The sequence below is a fragment of the Oryzias latipes genome, chromosome 2, assembly GCF_002234675.1.
Source record: "Oryzias latipes chromosome 2, ASM223467v1".
Classification (NCBI taxonomy): Eukaryota; Metazoa; Chordata; class Actinopteri; order Beloniformes; family Adrianichthyidae; genus Oryzias; species Oryzias latipes.
The window spans coordinates 18,763,521-18,780,911 of record NC_019860.2 but is presented as its reverse complement, the minus strand read 5'-3'; positions in this window follow the sequence as shown (position 1 = coordinate 18,780,911).

Below are 17,391 nucleotides of genomic sequence, written 5' to 3'. Positions count from 1 at the left end.
AAAGTAGTACAAAAGTAACTATTAGTTTTGCCAGACTTTGAAAGAGATTTTTACTGAGCAATATTGAATGAATATTAATGCTAATTATTCAGCAGACTTTAGTGACTTATACTAACCAACTCTTAACTAAAAAAAAAAGGTTAGTGGGATTTAAAACCCTTTTATTTAACATTTAATACAGCAGCAGCGGTCCCCAAGCACCACGGACCGGTTTGATGTCTGGCAAAATTCTCACAGACCGGTATGTTATATGTGGCGGACACACGCTGCAGTATCGCAGCAGTAAAGGCAGAGACACGTGATAAGACGTACGCTGCACTTTTATTTTGACACGCTAAACATTGTAGATCGCACAGGTGTCATCATCCTCTCCCCTTCCCACACTCATAGTGCTAAAAGGAAGTAAACACAACAGAAAGAATAACTAAGGGTGAAACAACATAACTGCCAGATGAAAGGACCCGTAGGCAAAACAAAACACCCGTGCATTGCTGGTTCCTGGGTTTTATTTTAGCGGTATCCTATCACGTGACCGAGACGCGCGAGTTGGCCTGCGTCAAGAGTAACATAGACGGATGCAACAGAGAATGGGGCAATTTTTCAAAATAAAACATCTTTCAGATTCCGAAATAAATAAAACGGAAGTCATGTAAGTTATTTAATATTTTCTGTGCGGCCCGGTACCAGATGACCAACGGACCGGTACCGGTCCGCGGCCCTGGGTTGGGGACCGCTGGTTTAGACCATTTAGAAACACTTTGTAACTTAAGTGCGTTCTAGAATCACTTACCTTTGGACTGTTATAACTTCTTTTTCTTTTCTTAATAACATCCTCTATTTTCGACTTTCTTGCTTTTTAGTTATTCAGGCTAATGGGCACCCACTTAACTTGACTGGCACATATCACCACGGCATTCTGTTTGGTAAACAATTATGGGATGCTATGCTGTTTACTTTTAATTAACAGAAAAAAGCAAAAAGAGGAAGCCTACCTTTGAACCTTTTGTGTGTGCGTCTGTGTGTGTGTGTGGACATGAAAGTACATTGTCAGTGTTGCGTCATAAAGAATCCAGTTAAAACACAACCATACAATGATTAGCTGGTATGCAGCTACTAATTTAGCATTTAAAAGTATTTTATTAATATTACTTTTATGTAAAAACAGAAGTTGAATTAATTTAAATTTGTTGATAATTCTTCGATGTACTCTGCAAACAGAACTTATTTTTGTGAACCTATGGTTTCCAAAGAACAATTTTTTATTGCTTTATAAATCTACCCTCTAGGTATAAATTAAATCCATATATTAAAAATATCTACAACAAAATGAAATAACTCTAAAATGAGACCACAGAATCTCTTCATATTTTACAGAGGAAAAATGTCCACACATTGATCCATAGTAGTGGTTTATCCTTGTAAACAAGTGTGCTGTAATTCTGGAAAATGGGTTAAAAGCTAAGGCGAACCTCCCCCATGCCTCTCTCTGCTCTCTGCTGGAGGAAATTGATCTCTTGAGTCTGTCAGGCAGCTATGAGACGACTGCAAGCCATGGGGTCTTGTTACCATTCACAGGTGCGGCATGTTGACAAGATGATGATGACAGCCGAGACGAGCCAAGGTGTGTTTGTGTGTGTGTCTCTTATGTGCACATAAACGTGTTTTCCCGGCCTGAGGAGAGATATTTGTCAGTGGCTGAGGAGATTGTCAAAATGCCTGAAATTCCTCTAGATTCCAAACAACCAGAAACAAGTTTGAAAGCTCGCAAGAAAGACGGCAGATTTTTGCCAAAGCTGACTTTTCTGCAGAAAGCACAGGTGCAATATATCATGGGATAAAGGCTCCTCTGTTTATGTGAGCATGCTGCCCTAGTAGCTTGAGATTGACGAAGCAGGAAGTTTCAAAGTTATTAGAATTTTTGTAGACCTTTATATGGTGTATGATCTAAAAAATGCAGAGTGATCTCAAAATAAGCATTTTCTTGAAAATTGCTGTGCACTGTTCTGTTTCTTAGTTTTGTCGTGACAATGATTGGAAAACTAAAGACAGTTTATCTCCTACTTTCCAGTAAGTATGGATATAAATTTCTACTAAGTCACACGGCCCTATTTCACAGCCACATTCATCTAAAGACCATTCATAGGAAAAACTAAAAGGGTATCCTGTCTAAATTAAAGTTAATGTCAAATTAGCTGTCATGCACCTAGGTGTGTTAAATTTATTCTCCGGATTTGACTCATCCCCTGGGGGAGCAGTGAGCTGCAGACACAGTCATGCTTTGGAGCCATGTGGTGGTTTAACCCCCCCAATTCCAACACTTTATTGCTGAGTGTCAAGCAGGGAGGCATTGGGTCCCATTTTTAGAGTCTTTGGTATGACTCTGCTGAGGATTTGAACTCATGGACTTCCAGTCTCATGGCGGACACTCTACCACTGAGCTGTTAAATGTTGTAATTACTTTAAGTTCAAGCCAGTTTTTATTGAGGAAGCTAACAGATTGAAATAAATATATTTGGGAATATACCAAGTGTAACAGGAATAAACCTCAAGAACCAGACTTGCGCTGCATTTTCATTATCGGTCCCTTTTGTTTTTTTAAATCACATTGGAGTACTGCCTCAATGTGGGTGGGCTTGTTGAAGCAAAGCAGGCAAAACAAACTCCTTCCGCTGTCTCCTGCTGTTTCCAACAACAAGGCAGAGCCACAGACAGCGGTCCTCTCGTCGGTTTCCATGAACCGATTCCACCCCGACTTGGCTCAGTGGAAACCACAGAAGAGGAGCTAATAAAAATCAAAGCCACAGAGCTGTGTACCATCCAGAGGAATCGTCCTAATGTTGACTAAACAGACCGAGCCACATTGAGTCATTGCTTATGAAAATTTGTCTTTTATAAAGCAGTTTGTTCTGACAGGTTATGTACAACGATGAGATTTTAGTGGCAAAAACAAGACATCAAGAAGCTGTTCCCCTGATAAACTGGTTTGGAACTGCAACAGTAAAATGCAAATGAACTGAGAGTTAAGAAGGGGGAGTAAGAAAAAGTATCTAATTCATTAACCTCTTTATGATGGCAGGTACAACTACCATGTATAGTTTGAATACAAAAAAAGTCGATTTTCAAGGCAATCCTGGTAAAAACAAGTCAACAAAAAACATCATAGTGGTAGAAAAAAACTGTGGTTGTGGCTGTAGGATAATCCACTAGATAAAAAAACTGTGTAATATTGATCATTTTTATAGAAAACAAGCTTAGTTGCATTAGTTCTCTATCATATAAGAAGCACCTGCACCTCTTTGTTATGCATGGCACTGATGTCATTTACTGCTTTTGGTTCACTTTTGCTACTTGGGCTTCACATATTTTGTGTGGGTTTAACACTGAATGAAACCGCCCCTAAACCTGCCATCTGAAGCAAAAGACAAGAAAACTCTTGAGCAGATCAAATAAAGACAAAACTCCACTATGAATGCCACCTTAGAAGTTATCTAGATCTTTATTTAATTTATACATACTTAAAATTAGTCGATTTGTTTACCCTAGCATAGTCTAGAACAGTCTAGTTCAGTAGAAAAAAAATGGGTGTGAGCACTAGAGCAATAGAAATGTATGCTGTTTTGCCTTTAGATGTTGCCTAATTTTATGAGTTTAACATAGACTTCACAGTGGTGTGGTGGTTAGCTCTGCCGCCTCATGGTTCCCAACTTCCCAATAAATAGATGTGCTTCTTTGAAGCATTCCAGCTTGGTCTCTCGGTCCAAAAACATGTCTAATAGGATAATTTGTGACTCTAAATTCTGTGTCTTTGTGCGGGCCTATACGTTGGACCCATGATCTTGCACAAGACTAGGCAGAAACAAAATATGGATCATACTTGGTTCAAGCACAGACCCCTGAGGAACTCCATGACTGATTCATGCTTCTGCAAATATCACTTACAGCACTGGGATAAGAGGGTACAAGTTCTAAAGCAGTAAGTAGATCATTTTATCTCATTGTAGAGGATACAATTTTTAGTCTTAGTCACATTCAGCCGTACAGGGGGTTAATCCATATGGGCGCTGTGGGCTTTTGTGTTGTCCAGGCCCATATAGGGTTATAGAGAGGAGTTGCTGCTTCTTAAAGGAAGCGTAGGTGTGTCTTGCAGTTAACTATAGGCTCATGTGGCCACCATAAGGAATGTCATGAAAATGATATGTATGATTGTCATGCGGGGGGTCAGTGTATCGTGAAGTATTCGTAAGCCTAATGTAACTTCCACGCACTCATGATGTTAAGGGGCCCTATAACTGCACTCTGGTCATTGGTAAGAAGCGCACTGGGTGTGCAGGTAATACGTAAGGGCCCATAGGAGGTCCACACAAACTACACTCTGATTTTCTAATTTCTTCATTTCAAAACAACAAAGCTGCGTGCAAGGAGCACACACTAATCACCTGACAGCATTGAACAGCCCTTTGTGCAGTGTGCAGAGTTTGGGGACATGCCAGCTTCTCACCTACTTCACCCTAACCCACCCTCTCATGTTGTATAAATTTCACCCATTTTTTGCCTGCAGACAGCTCGTATCCACCCCAAAGGGCAGTTGTGACTAGGGTTTTAAGGGGAAAAAGCGGCATGATGATGAAGGTGCTGTGAAAATGCAAGTAGGAGCTTTTTCTGAGTTGCACAAAAACGGAAAGAGTATAAGACATGGATTACAGTGTTTAAGAACACCTCGGGTGGCCAAGCTTCCTTAATTAAAGCATCTCTGCACCCCAGTCAATAATTACCTGTTTTATTTTTTTCCTACTTGTATATTTGTCTTTTTCTCAGTTACAAAAGCATGCAATTTTAAGGATTAATCAAGAATTATCCTGGACAAATCATTCTAATAAAGGAACCTTTTACAATTTTGTGTAACCATGAACTCAAAGTAGATAATGTAAATTTAAATCCCAGTAAGGTATACAGTGAGGTCACTGTAGACCACCAGACAGAGATTGCCTCAGAGCCTGGACACAGAAAACAAGACGCACACTTAGCATGTCACCTCACAGCGAGGCGTCTGAAGGAGCAGTGCAGCAGCTGGGCCTGGGCCAAAAGCAACAGAATTCCTTCAGCTTGGAATGCCTCCTTGATTAATATAGAAAACAGAGTCTGGCTTGAGCTCATTTAGGGTAGAAGTGTGGCACTTTCCTGCTAGTTAAGTTACCTGTCAGAATAACGAGGTACCTCTGCCTCCAGGAAGGAAGAACCTGGTGTTTAAGCTGGACCACATAAGCTAATGTATGAGCAGGACCAGCTTTTAATGGATCCGTCTCAAAAAAGACAACATTTGAGATGGTTTGAATTATTAACCAAATTTAAATAAGTGCTGAGCAACTCATAAACTGGTTATAGTTGTAAAAAATGTCAACACTTATTTTCTTTTCCAAGATGGTACTGAAGGGAGCTCTAACAATTTGTTGTAATTCCACAGACTGTAACTTAAACCCAAATTTTTGGGTTTAAATGACACACAAATGTGCTGAAACCCAAACGTGGATATCACGACACAAAGACTTATATCCATCGAAACATGTGGATTAATCGGAGAAATAAGAATGTGATTGGCATCATTTAAATGTCACCGGTTGTTACTAAAGTAAATAGAAAAATTCTTGATGGAAAAACTGTAGAAACAATTTTAAAAAATGGTAGGTTAATAATGTGAGAAACTATTAAAAAAGGGATTAAGCTCAACGAGAAATTAATCATTCGCGTCGAACAGTTCCCGCCTCCACGTCGTCCATTGATTTTTGACAATGGTCTCCTTGAAGGGCATTATCCAGCTTATACCATGGTTGCTTACACAATAAATAAATATGAGATCAAATATTAGTTCTTAGGTTTAAATAATTTTCAGAAGAAGCTGACTATTTGATGTACACATTGTCATGGTAACAGCTACTATGCATGCACTAACCTTGCTCTTTTTAGGTGTCCATTATCACTGTCTATTTTCACTTTTTATCAAGTATATAACAGACTACTTTGTAAGGCTTAAATCTTCCATTTACATGGTACTTCACCATTAGTGTCATTTTCTTTTTTCGATATTAACAATAAGGTTTTCATCAATGGCATGCTTTACTTAAAATATTTTACGTCAGTAAAGCAGAATGATTTGAAGTTGCTTCAGAGGTCATTGATTGAGCTGCATTTTGTTTATGTGTTTATCTACAAGGTGCATGTTTAGACTCTTGGTTAAACTTGTAATGAAGAGTTTACCATTTTTCAGAAAGAAAAAAATTACCTCCAGGTTGCTTATAGGTTGTATAAATAGATATTGAAAGGAATCATTTTAAAATGTTGTTAAATATAATGCAGCGTCCAATGACAGCAAAGCTAAAAAACCATTGACACATGTTTTAATCTGCAGCCTAGTTAGCAGTCCATTATCACTTTTTATTATAAGACAACAACATTTTTTAGTAGTTTTTTAGGAACAGCTCAACAGAAATAAATGTAAAATAAACTCACCAGCTAAAATTCTACTAATTTCAATGGTGGATGATGTCCCCACAAACAAGTAGACTAACTTGTTTTTTTCTCCATTCTTGGTCATATATCTTTCCAAAACTCTTCTTGATTTTTGTACTTTTATGATGTTTGTGTCAAACATTAATTTATTTCTGTTCTAAGAAGTAAAAGTTTTGGGTGGCCATGATGCTAAAATAGGGAATACTGGCAGATTTTATTGTTTGCTGTGATAAATCTATAAAGATGTCAGTCTTTCCGATTGTCTATTATGTTGTTTTGCTTTGTCCTTTTCAAATATAATGTTGGGTAACCAACAAATTTCCAGCTTTTTGTGACAGGAAAGCCAAAGATTTGAAAGATAACAGGAAGTAAGAAAAATGTATTCAAGGCCTTTGATGATCTAGTCAGCAAAAAAACAAAAACAAATGTATGGTGCAGAACCAGAGAAACAGTAACTGTTCAGTCCACTTTTAGAAACAAACCATTCTCTTTAAAAAAAATCAAGACCAAAAGGCTTTACTGGTTTGCAAAGATTGCCAAATTTGATCAAGTAAATGATGAGTTAAACTATGTACCAGAAACAACACTTTTCAGTTGACAGGGGTGTATGTTTCTGACACTTGCGTTAATCAAAAACATAATTTATTTACTGAAATATACATGGCTCTTCGGATATTCTTTTAGAAATCTTATCCTTGTTAGGAATGAAGAGTCATGTCCACGCTGTAGTTTTGAAATGTTGAAGTGTACCTTTTACCTGGGTGTTTGTAAGAAACAGTAGCAGCTTTTCATTTCCCAAGAAGCTGCACACAAAAGCAGTCGAGCGCTGTTTGTTTTCCAGTTGCTACAGGGAGCAGCAGTATCATTGTCTAGTCAGGAAGACAAGCAGGGACAACTTTTTACTGTTATTGAAAACAAACAGATACAAAGACGGAAAGGGGCTTTTCTACAGGAAAATAGATTCTTACCATGTGACAGACCTGCAGGGCCAGACTTAGTGTGTGAAGGGTCAAGATTCTGCAAACAAAGGGAACAAGATACTCTTCCTCAGAAATCTTACCATGACAACAGAGGATCCGCGCCCATAATAATCCACATCTATGTGCTAAAGTGGACAGTCTTACTTCACAAGCAAGGAACAGTAGTGACACAGCAAAGGATAAAAGCCCTGTGGACACAAGAATAACAAACATTAACAACACCAACATACAATACCATCATCTGAAAAGCGTTGCTTCATGTAGATAGTACTCATTATTTACTTGAACAAATATGGCGATCTTAGCAAGCACCAGTGAAGCCTTTTGGCCAGGAGTTCTCAAAGTGTGGCCCGGGAGCCAATGGCGGCCCGCAAGAAGATTTTTTGTGGCCCTCAATAAAAGAGAGCCAGAGCAATTTCCTTTGAGAAAAAAACGTTGTGTTGGCGAGGAGAAAAGGCGCTTTCAAGCTAAGTGGACAAATGGTTACTTTGTCGTACCTCATGGGCTGGATAAAGTCCTGTGCCTTATTTGTAATTGGATGAGGAGGATGATTTGTTATTGGATTTTTGTGATGGGCATGTATCTTTATGTATTGTGTATTTTGTCTTTCAGTGTCATATAAGCCCGTGTAGGCTGGGAACATTAGTGCATGACACTCAAATAAATAAATCAAATCAAAAAATGTAAGCAGGTAAATGCATTGCTTAAAGAATTCAATATAAATCATCACAATGATACAAATGTTAAACATTTACCGGTGAGGTTCGCAACATTAAGCTCCAACAACTACAACTAGGCTATGCTACAGTCAGGACCATAAATATTTGGACAGAGACACATTTTTTCTAATTTAGTTCTGTTCATTACCACAGTGAATTTTAAATAAAACAACTCAGATGCCCTGGAAGTGAGAGAGAGAGCTCTTTTGGAGCTTGTCTCTTGCGTTCCAAAAAAGTTAGGGCACCCCTGGTCTAAGATAAATTGGTAAACACAACAGCTTATCCAGGAGGTCCTGAAAGGAACCAGAATACCATGTTAGTCAGTTCAACAATCAAAAAAGTGGACAAGAGTATAGTAATAGGACAGTTTTTGCAGGAAGACCCTGCAGAGCAAAAGAACACAAAGACAAAAGTTCATAAAAACATCATAGCAGCAGTCGGCGGTAGTAGTTTATTAGTGATAGATTTTGAAGGTTTTTCAGCTGATATAGATCCACGATCTTAGTGCTATTTTTTTTTGAATGCACTGGGATTCCCGCAAAATAATGATCCATGGGTTTGCTTTCAGACACATAACATTCTCAACACAAACCAAAGACTGAAGTGGAACAAACCACCTGGAAAATCATGTAGTTCCAACAGCTGCTCATTTGAGAGTGGTGCCGACCCAAACAATCTTTGACTCAATTCAAGGTAGTAACAAATCCAAAAGAAAAAAAAAGAAAACTACCTTGTCCCACCAGTCTTATGACATTATATATTAACCCTTCAAGACTGAAGCTGTTGCCAGAGAAAAAATATCACCAGCTCTTTGTACTACTGTAACTCTTTGACAATTACCACAAAAAATGCTTCAGAATCCGTTGGAATTACGCTAACCGTGTAAACGGTTGAAGAGATGCAGTAATTGAAGGTATATCAACACTGGTGCTAACGCTTTGGGGATCTAGGGTTAATGCACCTTCTCACTACACCAGATTCAACCATGATAAATTTTCTCTTTCATGATGCAAACGTTTTTTAGATTCTCGTATGTGGGTGGGAATCTTTAGGCAACTCGATTTGATTACCAGGACGTATCAGGAGGCAACGAAACTATGTATTTTTACAAAAAATTTTCTCTTCAACATAAGGCACTGCTAGACCAATATTATATCCACCAAAGTCCATTTGTTAGTAAAGACAAGGTCAATGTACTTGTCTATTAAGAAAATAAAAATTATGAAAGGAAAAATGTTTTGCTTGATAATCAAAATATTTTCAACAATAGAAAGGTTTTCTTGGAATATTCTTTCCCTGAACTCAACAAGCTTAAATCCCATAATTGCCATCCTTTTTATAAATAGATCGCCATTAACAGGGATGACCATGGCACAAAAGTAGAGCGGTCGACCCCTATCAGAATATTGCAGGTTTGGTTCCTGTCCTTGTGGCGAAGTGTCTTTGTGCAAGACACTGAACCTTACATGGCTCCTGGTGGTAGGTTGGCTCCAGTGTTCGGCAGCCGAGCCATCATCAGTGTGTGAATGTGTGTGTGTGTGAGATACTGTGACTGTAAAATGCTTTGGGCTTTCAAGGAGGGTAGTAAACCACTATAAAAGTCTACGCCATTTACCATTTAACAGGTTGCTCTTTAATGCAAGTTAAAAAAAATAAAGAGTGTCTAGCTAACTACTGAAAATTTTATGGTAGTGTGGAATTGTGCAAAATGTTTGTTGTGTTTCCTAAATTCTTAATTTCGGTATAACACAACTTGCAAATGTCATGTCCGAAGCCCTTCACCTTCGACTTTGAATATTCCAAAATGCATCTAAACATTAGCTTCAAGCGAAGTCAGGGCTGGTCAGATCACCTAGTCTGCAGGGTCAGCCATGTTTGTGTGCTCTTCAAAAATGCATTTACCGTAAGTTCCCCTTAATACTTCTACGTTACGTCACATTACATTTTCGATTCTTAATTATTTAAAATTCACAAATTGATTCTGAATTGTTTCTGGATCATAATCAATGCATCTACTAATAGGTGTCCCACATACCCCCTAACTTTAGACTGTCTTTATTAATGTATGTTTTAATTTTTTTCCTTTATCCTGCAGAAAGTCATTCACATGGCAGTGAGCCACTCTAGACAGACCCTCCTCCCCAAGCAAACCGGAGTTCTCTTGTTCCGTTCAGGTGAGTTTTCAAACAAAAGCCAAATCTGCCAAGGGTGGTAAATCTTATTGGAATGCTGAAACGATCTTGAACACTCTGATACTGACATCTAAACAACTCTGCAAAGACGAGTTGAACTAAATTCTCTCCACAGTCATGTCACAAACTCCTTGCTTGATGTCAGAAAGGGAAGTTTGGAGACTAATAATTTTTTTTTTTCCAACGACCAGTCATCATTTTTGTCTTTCACATAATGATAGACTTGCTTCACTCCGTATATGACACAGTAATCAGTTCTGTATATGATCCTAGTGTGTTTATTGCAAATCATCACATAAATTCTTGTTGCTGTATCCATAAAAACACAGCCAGTGTACTTGTTTTTGCTGCTCTCCCTAAAACACCCCCTTCTGCTGAAGAGGAAGTTACTTATCAAGGATCTGATGTGCCTGTGCCAAGCTAAGCTTGATGTTGCTGCCACTCCAACCAAGCCAGAGTGTCATCTCTATGTGCTGGTGTGTGTGTTTTCCACAGCTCATTCCTGTTTAGACTCACGAGCTATCTCACACGGACGCACAAACGCAGCAGCAAATGATTGCCAGTAAAGTTTGCTGTTGGTGTTGACAAAGCAGCCTCTGTTCTTCATTTTCTGCACACACACACCCCCCCCCCCTTCACTTTGCGGCCCAGTCTCCTCCCACACATTTCATGGCTTTTCCCTCCCATATTCCGCTCTCTCTACCCCCCTCCCACCCTACCTCTCTCCATTCTGTTTATGTCAACCCCCTCTAACTACCTCCCCTTACCTCCGTCCTCTCAATTCGGCTCACGTCTCTCCTCATATTTCGGATGTGGGGCAGGAAAAAGTAAACAGCGCCAAGCTCTGTTTGACAGGGGGAGAGCAGGGGCTGGGACTGCAGCAAAGGGACCTTTCTGAGGGGGTGCGAGCGAGTGTGTTGGTGCATGGTGAGCGGTGCAAGCTGTCGAGTGAGGAGGTGGAGGATGGGACTCCCACCCTCACAAACAAAAATAAGGATCCTTTTTAAATGTGGTGACTTGTGCAGAGCTGCTGGCAGGATTTTATTGGGGCTGCAAACATAAGTTACACAGTTATAACCTTTTACAGTTTGGCAGTTGTGAGAGGGTTGCCACGCTTGAAAAAACAGGAGAAAAATGTATAACAAAATCTATTCACTTTATAGGTTGAGCTCAAAAACTAAATTGCAACCAAAAACAAGTTTGAACCATTTTCTCAAATATAAAAATAACAAATTAGGGGCTAAATTTTGCACTGGGTTCACGCATTTTTAAAGTATTACCATAAATTCAAAATTCCAACAAACCACAGGTAAGACTTAAAGGTCCACTCTGAGGAAAATTGAGTTTTTGGTTTATTTAGCATGATCTTGTAGCATTTTTCTGGTGATGGAAGACATATGTAAAGACTAGTTTTTCTTAGTATTTCTTTATTCAAATAAAATATTGTATTTGTTACGTAGAAAATATGCTGAGTGCGCTAGAGGCTCCATGCACTGCTCCATTCTGATACATCAAATAATAGACGACCAGATCCGGGTACGTTTTTGTGTTCCTCGTCTGAGCTGGCATCTGGCTCCAAACGGCACGGCTGGATAGCTGCTCGCTATTTTTGTTGCACCAGTGAAATTAGGTTGGCGGTGTGAGGGGCTGTAAGCTAGTGGGAGAGTGTGTAAGCAATGAGCTCTCGTGGGTGATAGGAATGGGGGCAGGATTGCTTCGCGCCAACAATCTCGCCCACAAAAGCGAATCAAATTTCTAATGAACCACTGCCCCTCTGCAGAAACTATGTTCTACACAAACACCGTTTTTAAACATTTTGGGCAGAAATGACAATCATGATTAAAAGACCACTGGGAATCTTTTATGATAGATCAGAAGACGATCACAGTGGTTCTTAAAAATCCTCTAAAATATCTTTTGGAAACTCCGTCATAATTAACCTGTTACCAACAGTTTCTGTTTCATAGATGCTGTTAATGAGAACTGTATGGTTTTGCTTAGCTCCAGACCAATGATCGTAACAGGCAGTTTTCTTAGTTACTGGCCATCAAACCAGTTTGCGCCAACTTGACTACAATGCTTTTGATTTTTCTTTTACCAAAAGAAGTTTATATTTGTGTGAGGCTGATTTATAGACATCTTCCAGCAGGTCAAGGTGAATTATTAGGTGAATTTACACACTAAAATCCCAAATTCTTCACATAAATATACCGAATAAATTTAATAATACAGAAAGGTGCATTATTTCAAATGTTCACAAACCCTTTGATATGTTAAAAGACAAGAATTAACCCTTCTGCTATCTTAGATGACCCCACCCTTACTTTGACGTGTTCTCCCTACCATGACAAAGGTGGATAAAGGTGGAAAGATTTCATGTAATCTATGGACACCAGTGAAGATGACAAATCATTGAAGAAAAAAGGTTCAGTGCACTGTCTAGTGGGTCTAGATGACCCAACTCCCAATGTTAAAGTGCCTAGGATAGGGCAAGGGTGACAAGTGCAGGAGTCAGCAGTGAGAAAGTCAAGGTGAGGACAGGAGGAGATGACAGCCTTTGCCAAAATACAAATTCGACAAAATGTGTCAAATTTAAAAAAAAAAGCTAATGAAACGTGGAATAAAGCAGCTTGTCGTGTGGTTTGCTGTGGCACATGGAGTTCAAAGCAGCTTCACAGACATGAGGAGTCAATTGTGCAGGTCATTATGTTCCTCAAAAAAGTTAGATCTAATTGAACGCGGCGTGATTCTGGTGTTGGGACATTGAAAACCCTTAAAAGATGTTAGTAATCTGAAGATAAAACTGAATTCAATGAAGAGGATGCCGCTCATAAGCAAGGGGCAGCAATTACTCCTTTTTTATAGGTGACCTGTCATTTTAACCATTTTGCAAACTTATCAACTAGGTTATCAGTCAATTATAGCATCTAGCTCCACCTTGACCATCAAATGATTCAAGTCTTGATACCCTTTAAGACCTATAATTGAAAAACTTTTTGTCTAAACTCTTCAGTTCCTACAAGTTGATTTAAACTTTTGGTCTTTGTATCCAGCAGTTTGGACACTCTAGTAATTCTATCTTACCTTTCATTTATTGTGAAATTATATTCTAGACTCCAAAATCACTGATTTAGGTTTGATGTTTTATCTGTAACACAACTGTGGCTACATGTGATGTTACAGACCCCAAAATAGCCAAAGAGGTGGGACAAAAAAACTTGGCATTTTTTAGAAGACAGTCAGCCAATCTGGAGTCATTTTGACTAGATTTCCCTGTTAATTGGTCTCATTCAGTGTTCCACTATATTTAAAAACCACTGGCACTGTAGATGAAGAACTAAACATCAATGCCAGCGCGATACGTCACCTTGTGTAATTATTAAATTAAAGTCTGGTAATTATTGGAAATGCAGCAGGGTCTTTACTGTCATAGAGTTGAACTATTTCCCATTAAGGTGAATTGAAGCTGGCTTGCTTGTTTGACCAACCTAGTGGTTACTTGGTGAACTGACATGACTTCAGTTGCTTTTCTTTTACAAAACTGCCTCAAACAGGAAGTCACGAGTTTGCAGCTGTTCTAATGGAGCTATGTTTTCTAATATTTTTGTATTCCTTCAAACTCCTTCAAATAACACAAATACTTTTATTAAGAGTCACAATTTAAGTATTTGGCATGGCAAACAAAAAAGACAACACGAAGAAGAAGATCTTGGTGTTTTTTGGGAAAGGAAGTGAAGGAGATGGAGAGCCAGGGTTAAGTCATGTGGATGGATGGATCAATTGTTGAATGCTAGAGAAAGTGGGATGAGTAGTGAGAGATTGTAGGTCAGAATGTAAAGTTGGAATTAATTAGGGCCCATTTCAGGGCAAATGAATAGCTCATTGTTATCGGGGACAGACAGCCAGGAGGAACAATTTAGGCTTTGTGCTGAATTCACCTCTCTGTCCCCCCTATTTATTTCTCACTTTCTCTTAAATAAGCACATGTTTCTTTATGCATCTTTGAAAAACCCAAAAACAAAACAGACGAAAGCACACAATTATCTTAAAATGTATGCCAAAGTGTACTCAAACCGTGTCAGAAGTTACCCACAAAAATAAGCAGAAGTAGTACATTTGTTGAACTCATATAATGTTATGCAACAAACAAGTGTCCATGCATTTTTTTTAAACACCCGTGCAAGCTTTATTTGACATGTTTGTGTTGTAGAGAAACTGCAGGCTGTGTTTGAACTCAGTAGAGGGAGAAATGGAACAGGCAGGTGGCTCTTATCTCTGGAAGACAACAGCATGGGGACACTCGCTGCATTGTATTCTCTCAAACACACACACACACACACATGGACACACTAAAATGAACACACTCCAGCACAGACTGGCTGGCTCTGTTCTGACCATCTGCTTCGGACAACAGGAGCCTTCCACTCTTCATCGGTGATGTATGGTGTCTGGCTGTTACTTGCCACCTCACCCTTCAGTCACAAGTTCAGCACTTCATCATAGAGGCACTAGAGGGTCACACTGCAGCACTAATTGCTATACGTTACACAACAGACATAGCTTGTTGGAATTAGTTGAAAGGCCATAATCCATGAGGGTTTGTATACTTTAAATTACTGGTAACATGAAACGATAAATAGAAAAACTATCATGTTTCTAATATTAAGAGCTAAACCACAAGAATTGACAGCTCTTGCCTAATCACAATTTTTTGTTAAAGTGGACAACATGAATGGCGTCCCGCCCTGCTTGTTTTTCAGCTGTCCCTGCCAAACTCTCTGCTCATCAAATGGGTTGAGTACATTCAATCAATCAGAATCTAGAATAAGCTCATCCTGCCACTCAGCTGGGAAGGATTACTTTCTAAATAAGCGGGGTGTTTGATTTCAAAGAGCAGGGCTGATCTGAGAACACTTTCACCCATTCTGTCCCATTTGGTCCACACCAGTTCATGGCCTTGAATTGTCCACTTTAATTGGTAAGTGTAGACTCTAAAGAGTACCAAATAAAAACAAATCCTGGTTCTTCTAAAAAATATAAGTCTGTAAATGAATTTTGTTGTGGTTCAGTTATTCATAGGCAAAAAAAATACTTTTATTGCATTAAGTTATTAACTAATTGGAACACCATAACCTCTAAAAAGGTCTCTAAATTTTACACTAAGCTACAGTAGAAGTTTTCTTCCAGCTCTTCAAACCACAGAAATGTACTCACACGGATTTCCCCCTGCAAAGTTATAGGCAATAACAGATTTTCTTCCTAGATTATTCTCTCTTGAAATAATGGCATAACTGAAAATCTCTTATTTTTTGGGCCTTCAAGATCTGCCGCTAAGGGAACCAGAGATTATTTGTTTAGCCATTTTACCTGAGGGTAATCCAAGTATCACAAAAACCATCCTGCAACCTGTCTGGTCCATTGACATTGTGATAAGTGGAAAAGTAGTCTGGAAATGGTGCTGGCAAAAGTTTATGCAGTCTCTCCACCCTTCGTAATTGCATCCTCCAAGACGGCTATAATTAATCTTTGAGAAAACCTGTCAAATTATTAATAGGGCCCTTAAGCGATGGCCCTGAAAGGAGGCTACTGTTTGGAGGCAAAGGAGAGGGAGCAAAAGCATTAGGAGAGGCTGTTTACAGTGAAAATATGAAGAGGTCACTCTCCAGGAGTTCCACGAGTCCACATGTCAAGGCTCTCCACACAAGGAGTTAATGGGAATGCAAGTCTCTCCAGAAAACCAGAGAGCTCCCACTCCAAACTCGAGATGTCATCGGGTATAAAGTGAGCTGCTCACCTAATTCCTAAAGGAAAACAGATTTTTTTGTCAACACTAGGGGTGTGTATTGGCAAGAGTCAGGGGATACGATGCGTATCCCGATACGCGCCCCACGATACGATACGTATCCCGATATTGTACCGGAACACATGTTCTTTCTTTTTTTCAAAAAAATATGACTTTGAAAAAAGTCTACCTGAATACCAATACGTCTTTCATTGTAATAAAATTGTAAAATTCAGTTTATTTAATGATCACAATGTTAATTAAGCACTGCAACTGTCTCTAAGACATAAGCTGCTTTTACCCAGGGAAAGTCATAGTGCTTTTATTTTGGTAGCGTAAAATTTTTAAAGGGAACAGTCAACATTGTCTGATTTCCACAACAAAATATGTTTCAGTATAGGGAAAAAAATGGAATGAATGTGCTTTAACCAGTAAGGTTCTAAAAGTAAGATTGGGGAAATAAAGCACTCTTTATTTTCAATATGGCTTAATGTAGCTTCTCCAGTACTTTTAAACAGTTCAGGAGCCTGAATGGTACTTCAAAAATAAGGGGGGGGGGGGCACAAAGTCTTTCCAGAAACAATAAAGAGTGATGATGAGGCAGCATGACAGAGTGAATGAGACGCTTTAATGTGGCAAAGATGCTTTGTTTACATCACAGTCTGCTCAGCACTGTTGCTGCCATGCTTTCTCACACGCAGAAGTAAACTAGTAACGGTCGTCGCCACGATGTTGGCCTTTTTTCAGAGCGTTGTACACATCAGTCTGATCAATCGGGTCGCTAAACTAGAATCTATTGCTTGGAGGTTCTGGAGAAATTTGGCTCGTTTTACCGATTGGCGTTTTGGCTGATGCTAAGGGCATTAGCTAATGTGCAGCTGCAGTGCTTCACTCGTTCTTATCTGAGCCTGCTAAAAAGCACAACACTAAGTAGTTCATGTCTTATAACAACGATAAAAGCTGTAGAGCTGCTCAAAGAGTGTGCTCTGCTGTCAACTAGTTGTTGGAGGTTGAAGTGAAAAAGAAGAGTCAGACACTAAAGGACGCTCAGAAATAATTAAAAAAATATCGTCAAATGAACTATCGCGATATATTGCCGAATCGATTTTTTTCTAACACCCCTAGTCAACACACCAGGCCCTATGGTTTCAGAAGATGTTCATAATTCTCAGCATCCAAGTTTTTCAGCAGTTAAGCTACACATTCTAGTCCCT